The sequence below is a fragment of the Vulpes vulpes genome, chromosome 8 (assembly GCF_048418805.1).
Source record: "Vulpes vulpes isolate BD-2025 chromosome 8, VulVul3, whole genome shotgun sequence".
Classification (NCBI taxonomy): Eukaryota; Metazoa; Chordata; class Mammalia; order Carnivora; family Canidae; genus Vulpes; species Vulpes vulpes.
Window position 1 is genome coordinate 92,100,020 of NC_132787.1, and position 25,315 is coordinate 92,125,334.

General features: G+C 38.9%; 1 protein-coding gene across 23 annotated transcripts in view; it reads left to right on the top strand.

Moving 5' to 3' along the window:
* The first annotated feature begins 37 nt into the window (after positions 1–37).
* Positions 38–25,315, top strand: part of DTNB (dystrobrevin beta) — a 235,857-nt gene continuing 210,579 nt past the window's right edge. For 16 of the 23 annotated variants that reach the window (XM_072767483.1, XM_072767486.1, XM_072767494.1 and 13 more), the window contains exon 1: positions 38–171. The gene's annotated coding sequence lies outside the window, so the exon portion shown is untranslated. Of the gene's footprint in view, positions 172–475; positions 829–25,315 lie in introns of those variants that run through there. The other 7 variants (XM_072767504.1, XM_072767503.1, XM_072767505.1 and 4 more) reach the window with 5 other exon arrangements.

The following is a 25,315-nucleotide window of genomic DNA, read 5'->3' on the forward strand; positions in this document are numbered from 1 at the left end:
GCCGGGCGGGGAGACGGCGCGAGCCGGGCGCCGGAGAACGTCCGCCGCGGGGGCGGCTCCGGGGCCTGAGCGGGCTCCGCCGCCACCTCGGCCGCCGGGCCCGGGCCGCAGGAGGCGCAGGAGGCTGCGGCCGCCCGAGACCTTCGCGGCGTCCCCAGCTCCGGCCGGGAAGTGAGTGCGGCGGGGGCTCGCGGCGGCCGCGGGCTGCGGGAGGGCGGCGGGGTGGGCTGGAGCCTCGCGCCCGCGAGGAGCGGGAAGGAGCCGCCGGGGCGGCGGGGGACGGACGGGGCTCGGGGAGCCGGGGCCGCTGCACCGCGAGCGCAGGGTCCGGGGCCGGCGCGGCTGGGCTCGGAGCCCCGGGCCGGGGAGGGGGAGGGGTCCCCGGGGTCCCGAGCGCACCGTGGCCGCGGGGCGCGGGGCCGGGCTGCGGGCGCCGGGCGCCGGGCTGATGCTGCTGGAGGAGGAGGCTGTGTTCGGTGCGGTGAGGGGCGAAGGAGGCAGGTCCTGGCAGAGGGCAGGTGAGGCAGTTAGGCCCTGGCAGAGGGAAGGGACTCCATCTCAGCTCGCCCCCAAGCACTGCTGGCGGAGGCGCCTAACCGTGCTGACCCCGTGCACCGAGGTCACCCTCGAAAAGAAGGTGTCCTGAGAGCAGGCGGGGTGGAGGAACAGATGCTTGCTGCTGAATTCCTGTGCCAGGCCTTGGGATTAGGAAGACCTTCCAGCGCTCCTGGCCAGCGTTTATCGATCGTTTATCTACCTGGGGTAGAGAACCGTGGTCAGCAGCTGGGGCCACGAAATAGTGTAAAACAGCCGTAATCTGCCGTGTAGGTAGGTGCTGACAATTTGGTAGCGACGGTGTGTGCATGTAAAATTCAAAGTAGCATTGAATTTCGTCTCACACTTTATTCACTTTAGGTTTTTTTTTTTTTTGGGTCTTTTCCCAGTGTTGGGAAATTGGAGCTATAAATTGCTTGGTTTGGAGATAAAGCAGAAGAGTCAGAGGAGCTTGTGGGGGAAATTTGAGAGACTTTGAAGGCAGTTCTGCCTAACATTTAAAGGGGGGAGAAGGGAAGAAGAAATTTGGAAAGAGAAAAGTTACCTTCCTTCCCTCCTAAAAATTAAAAAAAAAATTTTTTTATTGGAGTTCAGTTCTCCTAAAATTAAGCTCCGTGGCTATAGCTGCTAAATCCTCAATGACAAGAACAGTGCCTGGCCCACAGCAGTCAGGTAAAAAATATTTATTGCGTGAACGAATGAACCAAGCAAGGCTTTGCTGTGTTTTACACGGAGCAGTATTAAATACTTCGATGTTAAGAATGGCTGATGGGCTTCCCGAGATTCTTATTCTTTTCTTTCTTTCTTTCTTTCTTTCTTTCTTTCTTTCTTTCTTTCTTTCTTTCTTTTTTCTTTTCTTCTCCTCCTTTTTTCTTTCCCCTTTCTCTCTTCCTCTTCTTCTTCTTTTTTTTTTTTTTTAATATTTTGGTCACATAAGGTAACCCAGGTTTCTAGGTCTGGGTATTTATTTTTTATTTTTATTTATTTTAATTTTAATTTCTTTTCAAATTTTTTTATTGAAGTTCAGTTTGCCAACATATAGCATAACACCCAGTGCTCATCCCATCAAGTGCCCCCCTCAGTGCCCATCACCTAGTCGCCACATCTCACCCACCTCCCCTTCCACTACCCCTTGTTCTTTTCCCAGAGTTAGGTGTCTCTCATGTTCTGTCACCCTCTCTGATATTTCCCACTTGTTTTCTCACCTTTCCCCTTTAATCCCTTTCACTATTTTTTATATTCCCCAAATGAATGAGACATATAATGTTTGTCCTTCTCTGACTGACTGACTTCACTCAGCATAATACCCTCCAGCTCCATCCACGTTGAAGCAAATGGTGGGTATTTGTCGTTTTTGATGGCTGAGTAATATTCCAGTTGTATTTTAGGTCTGGGGATTTAAAGCAGTGGCTGAGGAGTGGTGATTTCTTGTGGCCACCCTGCCACTTTCACATCTTTATTCCATGTTGGCCAGCAGGAGCTTAGTCCTTGGGTCATTCCTTCTAGTCATCCAATTCTGGCCCTCCTCTTTTCTGTCACTTGAGGAAGAAGAGCACTTTTGTCTAGGGAACATTTTTTACACTTTTATCCTGGTTTTTGGATCTAAGAGAATGTGTCCCTGCTCTTCTGTGAGGACTGCAGTTCTACTTATTCTTTGCCGCAGTTGGATTTCTGGGCTCTCCAGCTCCCAGCTGCTGTTTCAGTGCCCGGGGTTGCAGTGCCTGTTGGGTTACTTTGTCTGCCAAACTAAAACTTGACCTTTTATGAGTTCTGTGAGGATTTTTATCATACATAAGTGGAATTACCTTTGGAGAGGGTTATATAGTTAAAGTTGTGCCGGCGGGGCTTTTGAGCGTCCACTATGCATGGGAGACAAATTTTCTACTTAGAAAATTAGACTTAGAACCAACAGAATGCCAAGTTGCCTTTTATTTTATGGCTTTAATAAAAATCTTCTAGGGCCTTTGCTTGCACGTATAAAAAATAAGGGTAATACCAATCCAAACTTGGTCTTGTGCTGAAAGCCTTGAAGAACTAAGTTCATTTCTTTTTAGTTTTAGGACTGTGCACTTCAGAATGCAACCAGCAGGAGTCCATCGGTTCTTGTTTCGGGGTACCCTAGCCTGTAATTTTGGGTGCCTTAGTCCAGGTCCTCCCAGTGATGTGGTATTTTATCAGTATATTTATGTTTCTTTTGAAATCAGTTTTATGGATGTGTAGTTGACATATAATAAAATGCACAAATATCTGTGTACAGTTGGGTGTGTTCTGAAAAATGTATATACTTTGTAACCACTACCCCAATCAGGATATAGATATTTACATCATCCCAGAAAATGCCCTCATGCTGGTTTATAGTCCACCCTCTCTCATTTTATTTACTTCTCGTTACACAAGCATCAGGGCTGTGGTGTCTGGTTATGCAGGATGTGTATCACCTGCCTTTAGAGGTGTTCCATTCATAGTGGAATCCCTGTAAATGTACCTCCTGGGCTTGTCTCATGCACAATCTGCGGGGCTCGGTACTGCAGCTCTGTGAAGGGCTCATGAACACACACTTTCTTATAAAATACTCAAAATACAGATAGAATAAACCTCCCTTGGTCCACTCTCTTTTCTACTGAAATTGCAGTTACCAGTTTGTTACTATCCTTCCAAATCTCTCTTTTTTTTTTTTTTTAAGATTTTATTTATTCATGAAAGAGAGGGAGAGGCAGAGACACAGGCAGAGGGAGAAGCAGGCTCCACGCAGGGAGCCTGATGTGGGACTTGATCCCGGGTCTCCAGGATCACACCCCGGGCTGAAGGCGGCATTAAACCACTGGGGCTTCCCTATCCTTCCAAATCTTTGCATTGTCTTCTATATATAGGTAATATAGAAAAAAAGCTAATTTCTCTCCACTCTTAAATTACTGACATGATACTGTACATTGTTACTGTTGCTGTTGTTTCCTAACAAAATCCCTGAGATCTTTCTGTGTTGGAACATTGGTATCTACCTGATTTTTCTTGACTACTACATGAACTCTTATGTGATATGTGTGTTGTACTGTTGTTTATTTAATCGTCTCCTCATTAAAGGCCATTTAAGCTCTTTGCTGTTTCGGACACTGCTGCAGTGAATGAAAGAAGTAGAATTGCAAAGAGGATGCACATTTTAAATTTTAATTCAGGGGGATTTAACCATGGAACTTGTGGATCTGGTTCATTTTTTTAAACTACTAGGTAATGTACAATTGTAGACTTAAATCACCTTTTTCATTCTTCATTCTCTGAGGGACAGACAGTTGTGTTACTTTGGATACTAAATCTTTGTTGGATCTGTGTGTTGCAAATGCATCCTGCTAGTCTGAGGCTTGCCTTTCCCCTTGGTTGGCAGTGTCTTTGTTTGTATGCAAGTTTAAAATTTTAATGTTATATTTATGAAAAAATTTCCCTTAAATTAGAAAGAAAAGGTTGTGTATGTCTTTTTTTTTTTTTTTTTTAAGATTTATTTATTTGAGAGAGAGAGAGAGAGAGCATGAGCAGGGGGAAGGGCAAAGGGAGAGGGACAAGCAGGCTCCCTGCTGAGTGGGGAGCCCAATGTTGGGCTCAGTCCCAGAACCCTGAGATCATGACCTGAGCTGAAGTCAGACTGACTGAGCCACCCAGGCACCCATGTATGTGTCTGGTTTAAGTAAATTTTTTCTACCCCAGGGTGCGAATTATATATTTCTGTATTTTCATCTAAAATTTAAAAAGGGGCCTGACTGGCTTGTCAGAAGAGCATGTGGGGTTGTGATCTGGGGTTGTGAATTCGAGCCTCACATTGGGTGTAGAGATGACTTAAATAAGTAAAACTTAAAAAAAAAAAAACTAAATTAAAAAGTTTTGCTTTCCATGTGGAATTTCTCTGTGATAGAAGGAAGAGAGCCTTTTTTCCCTCCAATTTGGATATCTAGTTTTTCTGCTTTTTAAAAATTGTAAAATATACATGGCATACAATTTACCAAGTATACATTTGTGGCATGAGGTACATTCACATGGTTATGTAACCATTACCATTGTCCATCTCTAGAACTTTTTCATTTTCCCCACCTGAAACTCGGTACCCACCAAACACCTCCCTTCAGCCCCTGGCAACCACCATTCTACTATCTCTATGACTTTGACTACTCCAGAGACCTCAAGTAAGTGGAATAATATAATATTTGTCCTTTTGCCTGGCTTATTTCATGTAGTATAGTGTCTTAGGAGTTCATATATATTGTAGCATGTATCAGGATTTCCTTCCTTTTTAAGGTGAAATACTCTTCCATTGTATGTATATACACATTTGTTTATTCATTCATCCATCAGTGGACATTTGGATTGTTTCTACCTTTTGGCTGTTGTAAATAATACTGTTATGAACATGGGTGTTCAAATATTTGTTCAGGTCCCTATTTCAAGCTTTTTTGTATATATACCCAGAAGTGGAACTGTCTGTGATATTTTAAAAAAATTATATACATAACTGAATATGACCAAAATGGGTAGATGGTAGAGTATATGTCCCCTCTTCTCTGTATATGATTTCTCCTGTTATTAATATCTTGTTTCAGTGTGGTACATGTGTTATAACTGATGAATCAATGTTGATAAGTTATTATTAATTTAAGCTCATAGTATATATTAGGCTTCTCATTGTGTCCTTTGTGTTTTGTGGTTTTGACAAATGCAAAATGTCAAAATGTCATGCATCATTAATGTCGGTACATGAATTTCGTATAATGTCATTGCACTATCATCAGAATAATTTTATTGCTCTAAAAATCCCGAGTTCCATCTATTCATTCCTTCTTCCCTCCTCCTGAGCTCCTGATAACTACTGATTATTTTACTGTGTCTATAGTTTTGCCTTTTTGAGAGTATCATGCAGTTAGAAATCATACAGTAAGTATTGTGGTCTTTCAGACTGTTCTCTTTCACATAGCAATGTGCATGTAAGTTTCCGCTATGTCTTTTCTTGTCTCCATAGCTTCTTTCTTTTCTTTCTCTTTCTCTTTCATTGAAATTCTAGTCAACATACAGCTCAATGTTGGTTTCAGGAGTATAGTTTAGTGGTTCATCACTTATATACAACACCTAGTGTTCCTCATGACAGGTGGCGTCTTTAATACCCATCACCCCTCTTTCCCATCCCTGACCCACCTTTCTCCATTAACCCTCAGTTTGTTCTCTGTGTTTAAGAGTATCTCATGATTTGTTTCCTTTTCTCTCTTTTTTCCCCTTTCATTATGTTCATCAATTTTGTTTCTTAAATTCCACATGAATGAAATCATATGGTACTTGTCTTTCTCTGACTTATTTTGCTTATTATGTTACACTGTAGCTGCATCTGTGTCATTGCAAACAGCAAGATTTCATTCTTTTTGATGGCTGAGTAGTATTCTATTGTATATATGTACCATATCTTCTTTATCCATTCATCAGTTTTGGGGCATTTGGGCTCTTTCCACAGTTTGGCTATTGTTGATAATGTTGCTATAAACATTGAGGAAACTTATTTCTTTTTATTGTTAAATAACATTCCATTGTATGAAAGTACCAGTTTGTTTATCCATTCACCTATTGAAGGACATCTTGTTTACTTCCAGTTTGGGGCAATTATGCGTAAAATGTCTAAATATTTATGTTCAGGTTTTTGTTTGGACACAGGTTTTCATCTCTTTTCAGTAAATACATAGGAGCATTTTTGCTGGATCTCATGGTAAGAGTATGTTTAGCTTTATAAGAAACTGCCTAAGTGCCTTCTGAATGTGGCTGTACAATTTTGCATTCCCAATAATTAAAAAAAATTTATATCCTAGCACCCTAAATGTACTTAAAAAATAAGCCTTTGTCAGACTGTTCTCTAAAATTAAACTTCATCTGGAATGAATTCATATTCTAATTGTTGCTTTTGTTGGCTATCTTTCTTAGCATTATATTTCTTTATGTCTTTTGAAGTTTTGATTTATAGACTCATTCGAGTGTGAGTGCTTTTTATTCTGTTTTCCTTATTTCTGTGCTCACCCTTCTCTGTGTGGTGATATTTCAGGTGCTCCCATTGACTTTTTGAACCATAGTCAAGAAATCAGGTATAATAATGATGGGTTGGGGGTCCTACCCTTTGAGATAATTGGGGCTATTTTAGATCCATTCACAAAATATGGGAATGTCTTGGTTCAGTTCCTGGTCACGAGGATGTTTTTATCTTCCCACTTTTCTAGGCCTAGAGCATTATATAAACTGTAGCTCTACGCAGAGACTGGCAGCAGTATTTTATAGCTTCCTTTCAGCTCCAGGCCTCATCCTTGGCTTTGAGCAGTGAGTCTGGCTCAAATGTTTCTCCACCTCCTTTACTTTGTGTCACTGTTGCCCTTGAAGAAGGTAGGTACCTGCTTCTGAGCTCGGGGTCCAGCAAGCCTGTAGCTTCAGTCCTGCTTATAGTTTTGTGTATCTGTTTGGTTTCTGATCCAAATGGAATTTTACCTTGTTTTTGAGCCTGCTTAAATCATTAAATTTTTTTTTTTAAAGAAGCAAAGGGTAAAAAAAAAAAAAAAAAAAAAAGAAGCAAAGGGGTATGGTTTTTTTGTTTGTTTTTTAAAATTTTTATTTATTTATGATAGTCATACAGAGAGAGAGAGGCAGAGACACAGACAGAGGGAGAAGCAGGCTCCATGCAGGGAGCCCGATGTGGGATTTGATCCTGGGTCTCGAGGATCGCGCCATGGGCCAAAGGCAGGTGCCAAACTGCTGCACCACCCAGGGATCCCTAAAATTTTTTTATTTTTAAATTATCTCTATACCCAACATGGGGCTGAAACTAAAAACCCTGAGGTCAAGAGTTACATGCACTACTGACCGAGCCAGCCAGGTGCCCCATGTCATTTAAAAATATATTTAAAAAATAGTTTATCTATTGATGTGTATTTGGAGTAGAGGGGATGCACTAAAGTGTTTACTTACCAGGCTACTTTGATTAGAAGACCTAATTGACCAAGTGTCTTTCTAATCTTCATACCACTTACTTTGTTTGCATAATTGCAATGCCTAGACTCTCCAATACAAAAGTTGAATAGCAGTGATGATAATGGGCATTTTTATCTTTTTCCTAAATGAGAATGCTTCAAGTGTTTCACTATTAGATATGATACTTACTGAAGGTTTCTAATAGATTTTTTTGTCACTTTACGTAAGTTTTCATCTGTCCTTGGTTTGTATTTTCTTTTTTATTTTTTGTAAAGATTTGTTTATCTATTCATGAGAGACAGACTGAGAGAGAGTGGGGCAGAGACATAGGCAGAGGGAGAAGCAGGCTCCCCACAGGGAGCCCGATTGTGGGACTCGATATGGATCTCAGATTCTGGGATCACAACCTAAGCCGAAGGCAGACGCTCAACTGCTGAGCCACCCAGGCGTCCCTGTATTTTCTTTTTAAAATTTTATTTATTAAGTAATCTCTACATCCCATATGGGGCTTGAACTCACAATCCTGAGATCAAGAGTTGTATGCTCCTCTGACTGAGTCAGCCAGCATCCTGGTTTGTGTTTTTATTGAATGTTAAATTTTATCAGGTTTTTTTTTTTTTTTTTGCATTTGTTGAAATTATCATTGTCTTCTCTTTAATATGTTAAGAGTAGGACAGACAACTTTCTGAGTTGTCGATAACTGAGAGAAACATATATTGGTTATGATTTACTTAATGCATTTTTAAAAAAAGATTTTATTTATTCATTCATGAGAGACACAGAGAGATAGAGAGAGAGGCAGAGAACAGGCAGAGGGAGAAGCAGGCTCTATGCAGGGAGCCCGACACGGGACTCGATCCCGGGTCTGTCTCTAGGATCATGCCCCGGACTGAAGGCGGCGCTAAACCGCTGAGCCACCTGGGCTGCCCTGATAATGCACTTTTTAACAAAAAATGAGTCTTTAGAAAAACTCATTTTGATCTTGAATTTTTATGTATTAACAACATTATAAATAAGCTAATATAGGACTAAAATGCTATAATAACCAGGTCTGGGGACACCTGAATGGCTCAGTGTGGTTGAGTGTCTGCCTTTGGCTCAGGTTGTGATCCCATGGTCCTGGGATCGAGTCTGCATCAGGGGAGCTTGCTTCTCCCTCTGCCTATGCTTCTGCCTCTCTCTCTCTCTGTCTTTCATGAATAAATAAATAAAATCTTTTAAAAAAATCAGGTCTGGGCTAAATATTCTTATAATTAAGCCTCACTATAATGAAATAGTGCTCAGTTAAAATTTTTTTTGAGAACTTATGGGACTCTACAAAGACTTTTTCAGCGCCTAACCATTTGAACTTCTTCCTGGATTCTTTTTGTAGACTTTTTACTCCCTCCTTTTAACTTCTCTCTCTGCCTGTTGTCTCTTCTTGCCAGAGAGAGACTTTCTTCCGCAAGTAATAATATTATTTATTATGAGGCTATAGTATATCAAGTGCTTTTTAATAGATAAGGACTATTTTTTAATCTTTATAATTTTGGAAGCTAGGTATGGTATCTCCAGTATATGGATGGAGCTCAGAAAGGTTAAAACTTCTTTAGGGCCACACAACTAATCAGGGACCCGTATAATATTTGAACCCAGATCAAACTTCAAAGCCCTTGTCCTTTCTACATGCTGTCTTTAAACAAGACTGTTGTTCTAGTTCAACTTGAGTTTTGTTTTGGTTTACTCACGTTGATTCCTGAGTGATCCCAACAGAACCACTCTGTGTCTCCAATATGATTTCTCTCTCTCTCTTTTTTTTTTTTTTTTAAGATTTTATTTATTTATTCATGAGAGACACGCAGAGAGAGGCAGAGACATAGGCAGAAGGAGAAGCAGGCTCCATGCAGGGAGCCTGATGTGGGACTCAATCCCAGGACTCTGGGATCATGACCTGGGCCAAAGGCAGACGCTCCACCATGGAGCCAGCCAGGTGCCCCTCCAATATGATTTCTTTAAGAGACTTTTTCCTTAGGTACTTTATTGCTTTTTCCCCAGTCTGATGTTTTACATCTTCTTGAGAGATTTCTTAAAATTATGCAGTCTTTCTTGAATATGGAATGAATAGTGTCATGGTTACGCATGTGGGCTCTGGAGTAAAGTATTTTGGTTGGACCTTGAGTTTATTTTCTTTTAATTTTGCGAACGTTGTGAAACATTGACTTTCTGAAAGATAGGGAGAATAAAACTAGTGAGTACCTGTATACATACTACTCAAGAAAGTAGGCTTCTTTTAGGGTTGAACCCTCATGTAACTCTTTGCCAATTGTATTCTCTTCCCCTTTCAAAGGGACTACTTTTCTGAACTTGATACTTTTCATTCCTGTACATACTTTCATTACATACGTAAATAGCCCTAAAATGTATATTCTTTTGCATTTAAAAAACTTTATATTAACAATATTAATTATTTCTTTTTGTAACTTATCTTTTTTTCCCCTCTCAATATCGTGAGACTCATCTATATGGATACATGTAGCTGTAGTGCTTTCATCTTGGCAGAATAGGACTGTATTTTTTGACTGTGTCACAATATACTTTTATATTTTCCTGTAGATGGCAACTCATTTGTTCTGGATTTTTCTTTTTTCTTTTTCTTTTCTTTTTGTTTTTTTTTTGCTATTACAAATAACACTGCTATGAATATTCTTGTCAGATTTCCTTGTGCACACATACATGTCTTTTAGAGTTCCTGGGGGTAAAAAAACGCTGGCTTGTGTGCCATGCACATCTTCAACTTTAGTGGGTATTACTAAATTTCTCTCTGAAGTGGTTTTACCAGTTGACATTTGCATCAGTGGTGTGTGGCTTCTATTGCTTCCCTGCTTTGTCAACCCTTAGTGTTATTAGAGTTTATAATTTTTGCAAATCTGATGGATGAATAATATAATCTTATTTTTTATTATTTTGGTTTTTAATATATATTTTACTGATTATTGGTGAGATTGAACATTGCTTGATGTTTTTATTGGCTCTTTAGATTTCCTATTCTGTGATTTGCTTGTTTTCATCATTTACCTTTTTTTTCTGTTGTATTAGCTTTTTCATACTGGTTTTTAATTCTTACTACCTTTTATACTAACATAGAAAGGTAGTATAACAGACGAAGAGTTATGGGTTCTGGGTTTCTATTTCCATTTCTTTATTGTGAAGTATAACTATAACTGGGGACAAGACATTTATTTTGATGCTCAAAATTTGAGGTCTGGGTTAGGTCATTTCTAAGCCCTCCCATTCTGATTCTCCATTGCTTTGCTTTGGCTTTTGTAGCTCATAAGAATTACTACAAATGTGTTAACTGAAATTAAGGATCTGAGAACTTAGAAAAGGAATTTTTAACATCATGGATTTTGATGTGAAGGCTGCACACTGCTATTTATTTATTTTTGTAGATTTTTTTTAAGCTTTTTTTTTTTTTTTTTTTTTTAAAGATTTGTTTATTTGAGGTGGCAGGAGGGGCAGAGGGAGAGAGAATCTTAAGCAGACCCTGTCTGCCCCCAGCAGGGAGCTCTAGGCCGGGCTGGATCTCAGGGGAAACCAAGTCAGCAGGGCTTAACCGACTGGGCCACCCAGGTACCCGAAAAGAGGTTTTCAAAAATACAACTTCATGTAGCAGTTCTGATGAGTATCTTTTACTTCATGTAAATGTCTACTTTTAGTAGCAATCTCAAAAGAAAATCCTGTTTTTAGGAGTATGTTTAATTGAAAAAGCTCATTTTTTCCCACTTTCGTCTAGGCAATTGTTTTGACCAAAGGTAAGCCTCCACCAAGTACCTCATACTTAAGCACAGTTTGTAGCTTTTTTTGACACTTTCATCCAAAATACACTTTATATCTTCTGTGGCCTAGGAAATACCTGTATCTTTCTATTAGGGTAATGGAAAAGAAACACTATGCCAGAGGCTGGACTATACAGAGTTTGGAGCCCCATATACCCCACTTGCAGACCACCACACTCATGTCTGCTGTTCACTAAGCCTGCTCCAAAAGCTCTAAAGTGAGCACTCTTCAGAGGTTCCAGAATTGGGTTAGGAGGTGGGTGGCTGCCCTGTGAATCCATGGCTCCGGACCAGACCCACTTCTTGGTGACATTGAGATGGTCGAGCTGGTCTGCCACGAACCTGTGCGGGGGGAACTTGGACATCCTGGCTGCCTTGATGGCCTCGAAGGCCGCCGCCCTACACCCCGTCGTGTGGCCGTACTCCTGCTCTGCCGACAGGTAGGATGCGTTCAGCTAGTACTGGTCCTCTGCTTCTATCTCCAGCCAGCGGATCATGTTCTGCTTCGCTTGGAAGGACACAGGCCTGCGACCCCTGGTGCTTCCCGATCCACTGCCGACTGCATCCCCCAACAGACCCCACGGCCTCCCTGTATAGATTTTATTTTTAAGTAACCTTCATACTTAGTATAGGGCTTGAACTTACAACCCCAAGATCAAGAGTTACATGATTTACCAGCTGAGCCAGATAGGTACCTCTGCACACTGCTATTTAATTGGTTTTATTTTCTTTTCATTAATTCCAGAGTAATTTGAAAAAGTCATTCTTAATATATTTCTTTAAAAAAGTCTCTAGGGACAAGCCTAACACTATGAATAACTAACAAAGATATGTTTTCTGAAATATGGCTATGAAAACTAGAGCTTTACATGTCCTTTCAAGAGTGTACCTTTTATTGTTCATATGCTTTTAGTATTTCCCTATTAGGTAAGTAGTTTAGTATCTTTTCTTAGAACTAAAATTCCTTCTTATTAACTAAGCAACCCATAGCAGGTTTTAGGAAAAACTAGGTTTGTTTTTAGCACAGTAGAGGCACATGTTTCTTCTTTCAGTGGCTTACTTTCTGTTACATTCTTTCTCTGATTCTTTGGGCACATTACATTTCTACCTCTTTACCTCCTTTCACTTTTGTTAAAACCTTTTCTCTATTCCAAATTTAAAGTGTAACAAGTGATTAATAAAGTACTCCCAAGTTTATATCTTTATACTATTATTTTTTAAAGAGTCTATTTTATGTTTTTCAGTAACCTCTACACCCAATGTGGGGCTCAAACTCATGACCCAAAAGTCAGGAGTTGTGTGTTCTTCCAACTGAGTCAGCCAGGCGCCCCAATATTTTTATACATTTAAATCAGAAGAATTGTAAATTAAGAAGGAGGAGTCTTGCCCACAGAATTCTAGTCTATGCATCATCCAAGAGGGTAGTTACATAATAACATCAATAATGATAATAATAATAGTAGCTGACGTTTATTAGGCTCTTATTTTGTGCCAGGCATTGTGCTAAATGCTTTACATAATTTATTAATAGTTACCACAGCCCTATGAGGTTATTATGTTAGCTATTCAGAGCTCTTTGTGGTAGTGAAGTACGGTTTTGAATATTTTGTATTGGAACCTAGAGGACTTTTTCAGATTTGTAAAAAAGAAAATCTTAGGGTTTCACAAACATTACTTTCCCTCTCTCTCTCTCTCTCTCTCTCTCTTTCTTTTCTTTTCTTTTCTTTTCTTTTCTTTTCTTTTCTTTTCTTCTTTCTTTCTTCTTTTTTTTTTTTAAATTTTTATTTATTTATGATAGTTACACAGAGAGAGAGAGAGAGGCAGAGACATAGGCAGAGGGAGAAGCAGGCTCCATGCACTGGGAGCCCGATGTGGGATTCGATCCTGGGTCTCCAGGATCGCGCCCTGGGCCAAAGGCAGGCACTAAACCGCTGCACCACCCAGGGATCCCTCTTTCTTCTTTTTTAATATAAAGGAGAAGAGAAAAGAAGTGTTACAGGCAGAATAGTAGGGAATTTTCCTGAAATAGGCAAGGAAGTTCTCTTTTAGGGAAGTGTGACTAGTTACAACTAAGTACTAACTAGTGACAATCTCTGTTATCTCTGACTTCTTAAATAAATGGGCATCCAGAGAAAAGCTGATAGGAGTTTTGTTGGGAGACAGTGAATCTGCCCAAGAAGTTTTAATTCATGCATTCTTTGAAGTAACTGAGAGCTGGAAGGGTTAAGACAGTAACAAAAAGATTGGGGGAGATGAAAGATATTTAACACTTGGGTGTAGTACAGAGACGTTCTGCAAACATTTCTAGAGCCTGCTCTCTTTCTGATAATCTTTTCCTTTAGTCTTTTCTGCTGACAGACTTAGTCCAACTCTGGAGCCTATTGCTTCCCATAAAGGACTAACAAGGGGTCTAGATATTTTGTTGCATCTAGATGTTTTGTTTTTGAAGCCTAATCTCCAGGCTTCATTTAATTGTAACATTAAAAAAAACCTCTGTTCATGAACTTGCATTTTTCTTATTCCTGGAGTCCTCATGTTTGCCCTGGAGGGGGCGATGTGGCCCAGCAGAAAGAGAGTAGGTTTTTCTAGTCAAATGGGTTGGTTGCCTAACCCCACAGATTACTAACTTTGTAACCTTAGGCCACATTAACTAACCATGTAGGCTCTAAATTTCCTCATATGATTGCTACCACCCATATTACTCATTTGTTCTTCAAATCTAGCACAGTCCCATTTTCTCATTCTAGGGTGTTGTGTGTCTCTGTGTTTTAAAGAACAGTGGTTTCTAGAGTGGGAGGTGTGCAAAATGATTCTCCAGAAAGGGTATGACAAAATATGGACAATTAACTTTTACTAGTTGACTAATAGGTTGACACTTTACTCTGTCTGTGTATCTGGTGATATACATCGGGTATGGTAAGCTAAGTAACCTGAGAGGGAGATGCTGGAGACACTACAGCGTGGAGGGGCTTGTCGTAAGAGCGTGAGAGCCTCCTTATTTGTTGGCTTACGTTCTGCTTGGACATATTACAGTTCATCTCTGCCTGGATTAGTGGTCTTTTGGATTATATTATCTGATTTCAATTAAATAAACCTTGCTAAAGAGACAAAGGGTTTAAGGGATTCCTGCAAAGAAATTACAGGCTGGAGTTTCTGATTTGGCTGAAGATTGAAGTAATGATATGCAAGGACACATGAACAACAAGAAAAAAACAGAGCTGATACATTTATTTATATTATAAGCTTGTCAGTCTCATGAAAAGTATAAAATAATAATGATCTAAGTGGATTGAAGAGGAGTCAGTAAAATTGTTAAATACTATTTGATATATGGGTTTATATGCACTGTTGAGTATATTGTATCTTAAGATATTTACTAATGATAGTATGAGCCTACTCTTATCAGTTGAGATATTAAAACTAAGCGTTTGGTGTATGAAGACAAACTTACCGAAATTTTTCAGTGATGATTATAGGCATAAGCTAATTAATCTAGTACATTAAAAATTATTAAGTTAGACATTTTTAGAAGATTCTTTAGAGATTTCTTACTTTAGGAGTAAAAGACAAAAAGCCATAAACCTTTGCTCTTCCTGTTTTGATTAAAATGGCTGAAATACCATACAGACAAATCAATAACTTTAGTTTGGTGACAAACTAAAATGCATCTTTTGTTGGGATACTCCTAGAAGACATTGCTGAAGATTGAAGTAATAAATACTGTATCAAATTTGGAGCTTATGAGAGTTGGTGTACATTTGGATAAAACTACAGAGCTTATGGTATTTTGTATACTGTTTCAATAATAAAACATATGGAGTCCTGTATCCCCAACACCCCCAACCACTAAAGAAAAGGTTTACTAGAGAATATACTCTAAATAAATGATTTAATGTTTTGTTATGAAATAGGACCTATAGGGCACCTGAGAGGCTCAGTGGTTGAGTGCCTCCCTTCAGCTCAGGGCATGATCCTGGAGTCCCAGGATTGAGTCCCACATTGGGCTCCTCAGAGGGAGCCTGCTTCTCCCTCTTCCTATGTCTCTGCCCCTCTCTGTGTCTCTCATGAAGAAATAAAATCTTAAAAAAAAAAAAAAAGAAAGAAAGAAAGAAATAGGACCTATAAAGAATAATACAGGGTGCCCAGAACCCAATCCAATAAATAAAACAGCTAAGTAGAGTTAGTGTCCCTCTGCTGTCACATCATTCTGCTTCCATCTCCAGAGGTGTTCACTCCTCCGAATTTGGTGATGCATGCTTCATGTGCACTTGGAAAGAATTTGTATTTTGCCATTATTGGATGGCATGTTCAATAAATATCAATTAGATCTAGTTGGCTGGTGGTGTGGTTCAGTCCTTCCATGTTCATCTTGAATTTCTACTTGTATTGATCATAGAGAAGTATTAAAGTCTCCAAGTGGAAATGTGGATTTGTTAATTTCTCCTTTCAGTTCTATCAATTTTTGCTTAGTGTATTCTGAGGCACTATGGTTAGATATGACATTTAGGATTGTTATGTCTTCTCAGGGAATTCTGTATGTTATAGGCCCAGCAATATAATGTTATGTATACTGTTTTATGTAATTGCTTTTTAAAAAAATTATTTAAAAATTTTTTTAAAGATTTATTTACTTAGAGAGCTTGCACATGAAAGTGCAGGGGCAGGAGGGGCTGAGGGGGAGAGGGGAATGGAGAGGGACAAGCAGATTCCAAGCTGAGGGCAGAGCCAGATTATTCACTCATTATTTATATTAATATCAAGTTGAGGGTATTGAATATTATTTAATTTTGTTGCTGAAATTGTTTCAACTTTGACCATTGGGAGCTTTCAGTTGGCTTCTTCTTTTTTTTTTTTTTTTTTCCCAGTTGGCTTCTGTGTCCCTTTGATTCACTCCTGTCAGATGTTTCTTTCCTTCCCAGAACTTACTTTCAAGGTGCTCCGGGGCTCTTATCATGTATTGCCTCAGCCATTTCTCCAAGGGGCCCTGGTTTCTTTTATTGGAGAATGATATTATGCACCAAAATTTGGGCACTAAGTGTGCTCATTGCTATTGGGATATTGTTTCTAGGCCCTCTCAATTGACAGAGCAAGGACGTCTATATGTGTACACTAACCCATGTATATACACATATCTACAGATGCTTCCATGTGTAACTGTCTGTATCTATATTAAAATAACATGAACTTGTACGGATGTTTCCAATTTGTAATCCTTTACCACATGGATCTTTCTAGCTTCTCATCTTGCTTATCTGTAACCTCATCACTCCACCATCTGCTATCCATTAACTTAAGTGTTTGGTTACAGTACACATGCATACTAATATCAGAATTGTCAACTTATAACCTGTGGGAAACTAGAGTACAGTTATATTTTGCTTTGCCTTTAGTCTTACAGACTCCATTTATTTTCACAGTTGCTTAGGTGACTACTTTTCCCCTCAGCTTCTTCAGGGAGGTTGTGTCATACATTTTGTAATACAGTTTGACTGTTTTGTCACATTCTCCATTTCATCCTGAGATCCTTTGACATTATAAGGATTTTTAAAAAATTTACATACTTTGAGGTTCACTCTGAAATTTCAGTCAGTTTTGACAAATGTGTAGTGTCATGGATCCAGCATTCCAGTATCATATGGAAGTTTCACCACCCTAAAAGTTCCCCTATTCATTCCGTTTGGTTTCTCCCCAAACCTCTGGTAACTACTGATCATTTTACCATTTGTGTAGTTTAGTTTTTCTAGAAGGACATAAAATTGGAATTATATAGTGTGTAGCCATTTCCAACTTGCTTTTTCACTTAACAATATATATTTAAGCTTCCTCTGTGTCTTTTCATGGCTTGATAGATCATTTATTATTGCTAAACCAGTTGTGAAAGTACCACTGTTTATCTCTTCACACATTACAGGGCTTCTTATGGTTCCTTTCATTATTTGACAATTGTGAATAAAGCTGAGTGTAATCATTTGGATGCAGGTTTTATGTGAGTATAAGTTTTCAACTCATTGGGTAAATACCTAGTGATGCAGTTGCTGGGTCACATGGCAATAAGATTATGATGAGCTTTGCAGAGGCTGCCAGCTTGTCTTCCAACATGACTGTGCATTTATCACTTGCAATGGATGAGACTGTTTGGGCATTATCACTTGCAAGAATTGCTCTACATTCTTGTCAGCATTTAGTATTGTCATTAAAAAAAATTTAGCCATTGTAACAGGCATATAGTAATATCTCATTGTGTTTTAATTTGTAATTTCCTAATGACAATGATATTGAACACCTTTTTATGTACTTATTATCATTTGTATGTCTTCTTTGGGGAAGTATCTAGATCTTTTGATCATTTTTTTTTAATTGGGCTCTTTTCAAAAAAGATTTATTAATTTATTTTTAGAGAAAGAGTGAGAGTGTGAGGGGAAAGGGGTAGAGGGAGAGGAAGAGTCTTAAGCAGATTCTGTGCTGACTGTGGAGCCTGACATCAGGACCTGAGCTGAAACCAAGAGTCTGATGCTTAACTGACTGTGCCACCCAGGCCCCCCTCTTTTAAAAGATTTTATTTATTTTGTTGGAGGTGGGGAGGGAGAAGAAGAGAGAGAGGAGGATTCTTACTGTTGAATTTTCTTTTTTTAAGATTTTTATTTTATTTATTTATTCATGAGAGACAGAGAGAGAGAGAGAGAGGCAGAGACACAGGCAGAGGGAGAAGCAGACTCCACACAGGGAGCCTGACATGGGACTCGATCCCGGGACTCCAGGATCATGACCTGAGCTGAAGGCAGCGCTAAACCGCTGAGCCACCGGGGCTGCCCTACTGTTGAGTTTTAAAAGTTTTTTTATACTTTGAATATAAGTCCTTTATCAGATGTGTTTTGAAAACATTTCAAATTAGGGCTTGTCTTTTTTATTATCTTAGGAGTTTCTTTCGTATAACAATTAATTTTGATAAGATTCAACTTATCACTTTTGTCTGTCATAGATTTTGCCTTTGAGGTGTTGTATCTTAAAACTCATTCTGTTTGATTTTGGGCTTAGGGCATTAAACAGCCTCTTCTAGGGACTTACTGTTTCAACTGTTTTTTGATTGAAGAAACTTTACTTACATTCTCATAGCTAGAACTCTGGGTGGTGTTTTTGTTTTTGTTTTTTTACATTTTGTAGACTAAGGCTGTGCTCTGTTTTTTTTTTAATTATTAATTTTGCTTCAAAGGTGTTTATTGTTGCATTGTTCAGAGTAGTAGATAATTGGAAATAATTGCCAACAATCAAGGCTTGGATAAGGAATTGTGATAAATTTCTGTTCTACCATTCAAAATTATGTTTTTGAAGAGTGCTCAATGGCATGGAAAGATGTTCATATATATTGTTAAATTCCTCCCCTTAGTTTTATCGAAGTGTAATTGACAAATAAAATTGTATATCTTTAAAGTGTACAATGTGATTTGATACATGTATACCTTGTGAGATGATTACCACAGTTGAGTTAATTAACACAACTATTGCTTCACAGTTATCTTTTTTTGTGGTAGTTTAAGATCTATTCTCTTATCAAATTTCAAGTATACAATACAGTACAGTATTACCAACTATACTTATCACGGGGTACATTTGATCCCCAGACCTCATTCATCCAATAACTGAAAGTTTGTACCCTTTGATCACTATCTTCCATTTCTCCCACCTCCCAGCCCCTGGAAATCACCATTCTACTCTGCTTCTATGGTGAGTTTGACTTTTTTTTTATTACTAGATTCCACATATGAATGAGTTCATGGTATTTGTTTTTCTTTCTCTTAGTTCACTTTGTACCTTAATCTTTTTAGTTGTATGGAGTGAAGCTCCTGAGTAGGATCCCTGAAGATGGAACGTGTTGGCATAAATACACCAAGTGGATTTTTCTGTATATCCACAGGATGAACTACAGGAAGATGTGGGTGCAGAGTCTGAGATCACAGTGTCATAGAATTGTATTTGTGCATTCATGTGGACAAAGATTTTGGCAGTCGAAATGGGAAAAAAGGGTGGATGCTTGTGATCATGAGGAAGGAAATGGCAGGGTTTGAAGCCAGAGTTAGAATATGAAGGGAATGATACAGAGGTGTTGGTTACCTCTTGATCAGGAGGCTAAGAAAAGGCAAAGTGCCAGGAATGCAAGTGGAAGGAAGTAAAGAAATGTACTTGCATTCATGTTGTAAGTGTTGATTTTCAAGGTTTTATCAGAAGGACAAGGATATACAATCAGGTGTGGCAGTAGAATTAGATATTTGTTGAGTGTGGAAATGTTAAAATCATAATTACAGAGCTTAAGCTATTAGTATCCATAGAGCACTGGATGGACTCACCTATCAGTAAGGCCTAGGGGAATCATTTATAGTGATCTTAGTTTGTATTTACCCTGTATTTTATGTAATCTGAATGTAGGGTTGGTTGAAGTGAAAAGACTTAATGTTTTAGTTTGAGTTCCCCCTAGAAGCTGACTCAAACAGGATTGAGTGCAAGTATTTTGTTTTGGAGATTATCCCAGGAAATACTAGTAGGGGACCGTGAAGATAGAGAAATGAGGTTTAGCAAATAAAGGATTTGTTTCAAGCAAGTTACCACTGTGAGAAACTGAGCTTATTCCTACTGGGGAACTCTAGGAGCCAATGTAAAACATGTCCTCAGAGCAAGGTAGGTGGAGTATCTATCGGTCATTGGATAGGAATGTTTCCAGAGGGTGGTAATTCTATAGTATTTCAGGCTTGGTAGCAGGGAACTTTCTCTCAGAAGTCAAAGAAAGCCATCAGTATTTTGTTTTTAAGATTTTATTATTTTTTAAGTTGGCTCCATGCCCACCGTGGGGTCTGAAGCCATGACCCTGATGAGATCAAGACCAGAGTTGAGATCAAGAGTAAGATACTCAACCAACGGAGCCACCCAGGTACCCCTTACAGATTTTATTTTCAAGTAATCTCTCTACCCAATGTGGGGTTCAAACCTACAATCCTGAGATCAAGAGTCATGCTCTACTGACTGACCCAGCCAGGTGCCCCCTGTTTTCTTTTGTTTTTAAAGCAGATTCTGTCAGTCCAGTAGAGACAGAATTGGCAAAGATTAGGAGACATGGGCAGGGAGCCCGCTTTTGCCTCTTTTCTTTATACTATGCCATGTAGTTCTAGCATCTCCATTTTCTATAGGTCATCCATCCCCCTCACACCGAAGCTCAAATGAGTCCATCTAGCTGTACATTAGGACTGGCTTTAGGTGTCCTCTGGAACATTGCATCCTAGGTCATGGGGGAGTGCCCCTATACCAACAATTCTTACCAACCTTATACTTGGTGGCCAAATTCATTCCCAGGTCCTACCAGTGCATTTCATCAGTCCAATAGCTGTTTTGGTAAATCATTCCTTTCTATCCAAAGTAAGGACCGAATGTCTCTATTCCTATGAGGCCAAGACTTGACCCTCGTTATTAGCTCAGAATCAGTGAAGGAGGTAGGGACAGGTCCTGAGAAGGGGTCAGCATCTTTTGAGGAATGTATCTCAGATGAGGCCTTTCGTGGTCTAGGCAGAGGAGACTGCCATCTTGTAGTAAGAGCCAGGGAGCCACTTCTTTTGGCTCAGAGGGTTCAGGAGAATCTTGACTAGACTGTGAATTCAGTCTTTTTCTTTTCTTTTCTTCTTTTCTTTCTCTTTCTCTTTCTTTCTTTCTTTCTTTCTTTCTTTCTTTCTTTCTTTCTTTCTTTCTTTCTTTCTTTCTTTCTCTCTCCCTCCCTTCCTTCCTTCCTTCCTTCCTTCCTTCCTTCCTTCCTTCCTTCCTTCCAGATTTTATATATTTATTCATGAGAGACATAGAGAGAGGCAGAGACACAGGCAGAGGGAGAAGCAGGATCCGTGCAGGGAGCACGATGCAGGACTCGATCTCAGGACTCCAGGATCACGCCCTGGGCTAAAGGCAGGTGCTAAACCGCTGAGCCACCCAGGCATCCCTGAATTCAGTCTAATAATTTACCAACTTTCATAATCAGAATTTGGGACCGATTTTTAGCACAATCTGCCTGCTAGTTGTAGGGACTGAGAGCTCCTTAAAATGCTGCTGTGAGGTCTTCTGGCTGTCATTATCATGCTTTGAGTTGGTACTTAGATGATTTAGGTCTTGACATTTTCTTTCTTCTGTGCATCAATGCTACTTAACAAAAACTCAACCAATTTAATTATCTTTAAAATTCTTGATGCCCCTATATCTCTTAAATGCTAAAGCTATCACGTAACTTGGTCATCTTTACCTGTATCGCATCCTACCTCCACCACATTGAGAATCTTAGTAATATTGAGGCAACAGCGTACCAGGGGTTCTCACCAAGCCACTTAATTACCAGCACTGGGAACCTTGTCTGTCATCTGGTGGGTAAGTGATCTACTTACAGAATGTTATATCAGGATCAAATCTGTCTTATTTTGGGTATCCTAGAAGCAAATGCTGATGTAAAGATAAGTGCAAGTTTGTTTTTTTTTGGGGGGGGGTTTATTTAGGTGATCCTAGGAGATAACCAGTAGAGAAGTAAGACAGAGAAGAGAAAGTAGCTAGTAAAGGTTTTCTTTTCTTTTTTTCTTAAAGATTTTATTTATTTATTCATGAGAGACATAGGAGAGAGAGGCAGAGACACAGGCAGAGGGAGAAGCAGGTTCCAGGCAGGGAGCCTGATGTGGGACCAGGATCATGCCCCGGGCTGAAGGCGCCAAACCGCTAAGCCACCAGGGCTGCCCTAGTAAAGGTTTTCTTATCAGACACTGTGGGTAAGCAAACTTAATTTCAATGAGGAACTCTGGAAGCCAGTGGAAAACATTGCCTTTTGTTGGGTAAAGGACCTGCAGTATTTATATATTAACTTCCATCAGTGGGAGAGTTCCTCCAGGCATGTTAATCCCCTCATACTTCTGGACTGTCCTGCAAATATCAAGGCAGTCTTCAGAGGCCAGAAAAAGCCCTCAGGCAAAGAAATGTAGATGCTGACAACTGGAAGCTGATCAGGGTGATAGCCTAAAGGCAAGATATTAATAGGGTCCTCTGTACTCTTAAGTCAATGAATAAGGTTAATATTGTGCCTACTGTTGACAACAAGCTTTTTTTTCCACCTTAGTTTGGTTTTGAGAGTTTAAGTGTACACATATATTTTTTTTTATAACAATCCTATGTTTAACATGTGATTTGCAAATATTTTTTGTCCAGTGTGTAACTTGTCTTTTCATTTCTTACCAGTTTCTTATCTAGAACAAAGTGTCTAATTTTGTCGTTTTTTAATGACTTATGCTTTTACTGTGATGTACCAGACCATGAAGACTTTCTACTGTTTTCTTCTAAAGGTTTTTTGCTTTTATACTTTACATTTATATTTATCTTCCATTTCAAAAATTTTTTTATATGGTGTGAAGTATAGGTCAAGTTTCATCTTTCTGGCATATAGATAACCAATTTTTCCAACACCAAGTCTGTCCTTTCTTCACTGAATTTCTTTTGCACTTAAAAAAAAAAAAAAATCAAGGGTGCCTGGGTGGCTCAGCAGTTGAGCACTTGCCCTGGGCTCAGGGCGTGATCCTCCATGTTAGGATCGAGTCCCACATCAGGCTCCCTGCCTGGAGCCTGCTTCTCCCTCTGCCTGTGTCTCTGCCTCTCTCTCTGTGTCTTTCACGAATAAATAAAGAAAATCTTAAAAAAAAAAATCAAATGGCCTTTTCCAGTATTGTACTGTCTTGATGACTGTGGCTTTAGAGTAATTCTTCAAATTGAGTACCATAATCCTGCAACTTTATTTTTCCTTTTCAAAAGTGTCTTGTCGGGCAGCCCGGGTGGCTCAGTGGTTTAGCGCTGCCTTCAGTCCAGGGCCTGATCCTGGAGATCTGGGATCGGGTCCCACGTTGGGCTTCCTGCATGGAGCCTGCTTCTCCCTCTGCCTGTGTCTCTGCCCCCCCCCCCCGCCCCCGCCGTGTGTCTCATGAATAAATAAATAAAATATTTAAAAAAGCAAACAAACAAAAGTGTCTTGTCTATTCCTTTTGCCTATTCATATAAAATTTAGAATTGTCTATATTTACAAAAATTTCTGCTGGAATTTTGAGTTGACTGGGTAGATGGTATGTCTTTCTGTTTGTTTAAGTCTTTTAAAAATTTCATCACTGTTGGGTAGTTCCAGTATATAGATCCTATACATACGTTGTTAGTGTATACCTAAGCATCTCATTTTTATTAGAGATATTGTAAATGCTGTTTCCTAAGTATTCAGTTTCTAATTGTGCGGTGTTAGTAAACAGAACTGTGGTTGACTTTTGTGTTTTGACCTTGTGTCCTGTAACAGTGTTAGACTCACATTTTAGTTTTAGGACCTTTTTTTTTGGCTCCTAGAATTTGCAATTTCTACAAAAATAATCATGCTGTCTGCAAGTAGGGACAATTTTATATCTTCCTTTCCAATCTGTTTTCCTTTAATTTTTGTTTTATTTCAGTGGCTGAGACATGCTGTATAATGTTTAATAGAAGTGCTAAGAATGGGCATCCTTGTCTTGGTCTCACTCTCAGGGGGAAAGCATATAGTTTTCTACCATTAAGTGTGACCTTAGCTATAAATTTTCTGTAGATGCCCTGTATCAGGTGGAGAAAAGGTTTTTTTTTTCTAGCTTGTAGAGACTTTATCATCAGGAAGGGACATTGTATTTTGTCAGGTCCTCTTTTTGCATCTGATATAAATGTGGTTTTTTTCCACTGAATTGTTAATATGTTGGATTATATTGATTAATTTTCAAATGTTGAACTGGCCTTGCATTCCTGGGTTAAACTCCCACTGCTTCCGAGGTTTTTATATATTGCTTGATTCAATTTATAATATTTTGTTGAGGATTTTTCTGTCTGTGGTCATGAGAGACATTTGTTTTTGTACTGTCCTTGTCTATTTTGGGTATTAGGATATTAGTGACTTTTCAAAATGAATAGGAAGATGTTCTTTTGTATTTTCTTGTAGCAATTATGTGAGATTGGTGTTATTTCTTCTAACACCTTTTCCATTGCTGTTCTTCATTTGTAATATTTTGTAATTATTTTTCCTTTCTGAAGAACTTTCTTTAGCAATTATTTTAGAGCATGTCTACTGGCTACAAATTCTCTTAGTTTTCTTCAATTTCTAAAGGATAATATCCTTTTAATATAAAATTAAAAGCATTGCTCTACCATCTTCTGACTTCCATAGTTTCTCATGAGAAATCTGCAGTAATTCATATCATGGTTCCTCTCAAACAGGAGTTGGTGGGTTATGTTCTGTCAGTTGACTGCTTGTTTGTTTTCAAAAGAAAATTTCAACAAAGCCATACCTACTTGTCTATATATAGTTTGTGGCTGTTTTCATGCTGCAGTTGCAATGGTGAGTAGTTGTGACAGAGACCACATGGTTGGTAAACCTAAAATATTTACTATTTGGCTCTTTAAGAAAAAACTGGCTGATCCCTATCCTATGAGTAAAATGTTCTTTTACTCTGATTTCTTTCAAGAATTTTTCTTTATCTTTCAGCAATTTGATCATGATATAACTATTATCATGAGTTTCTTTGCTTTGCTTAGTTTCTTGAATTTGTAGGTATGTCTTTCACTGAACTTGGTAAGTTCTCACCTATTATGTCTTCATGAATTGTGTAGCACCACATCACCACATTTCTTTTCTCCCTTTGGGATTCTGAGCACATGATGAATGTTGGATCTTTTGTTTTTGTCCACCAAGTCCCTGAGGTTTTGTTCCTTAAAAAAAAAAAAGAAAGAAATCTCTCTTTTTTACTGTTCAGATTGGATAATTTCTGTTTGATATATCTTAAAGTTTACTGATTCTTTCCTCTGTCATCTCCATTCTACCATTGAGTCCATCCAGTGAGTCCCCTACCTCCCCTAATGAGTGTATAATTTCAGTTCTAATATTTCCATTTGGTTCATTTCATATCTTTTGTTTCTCT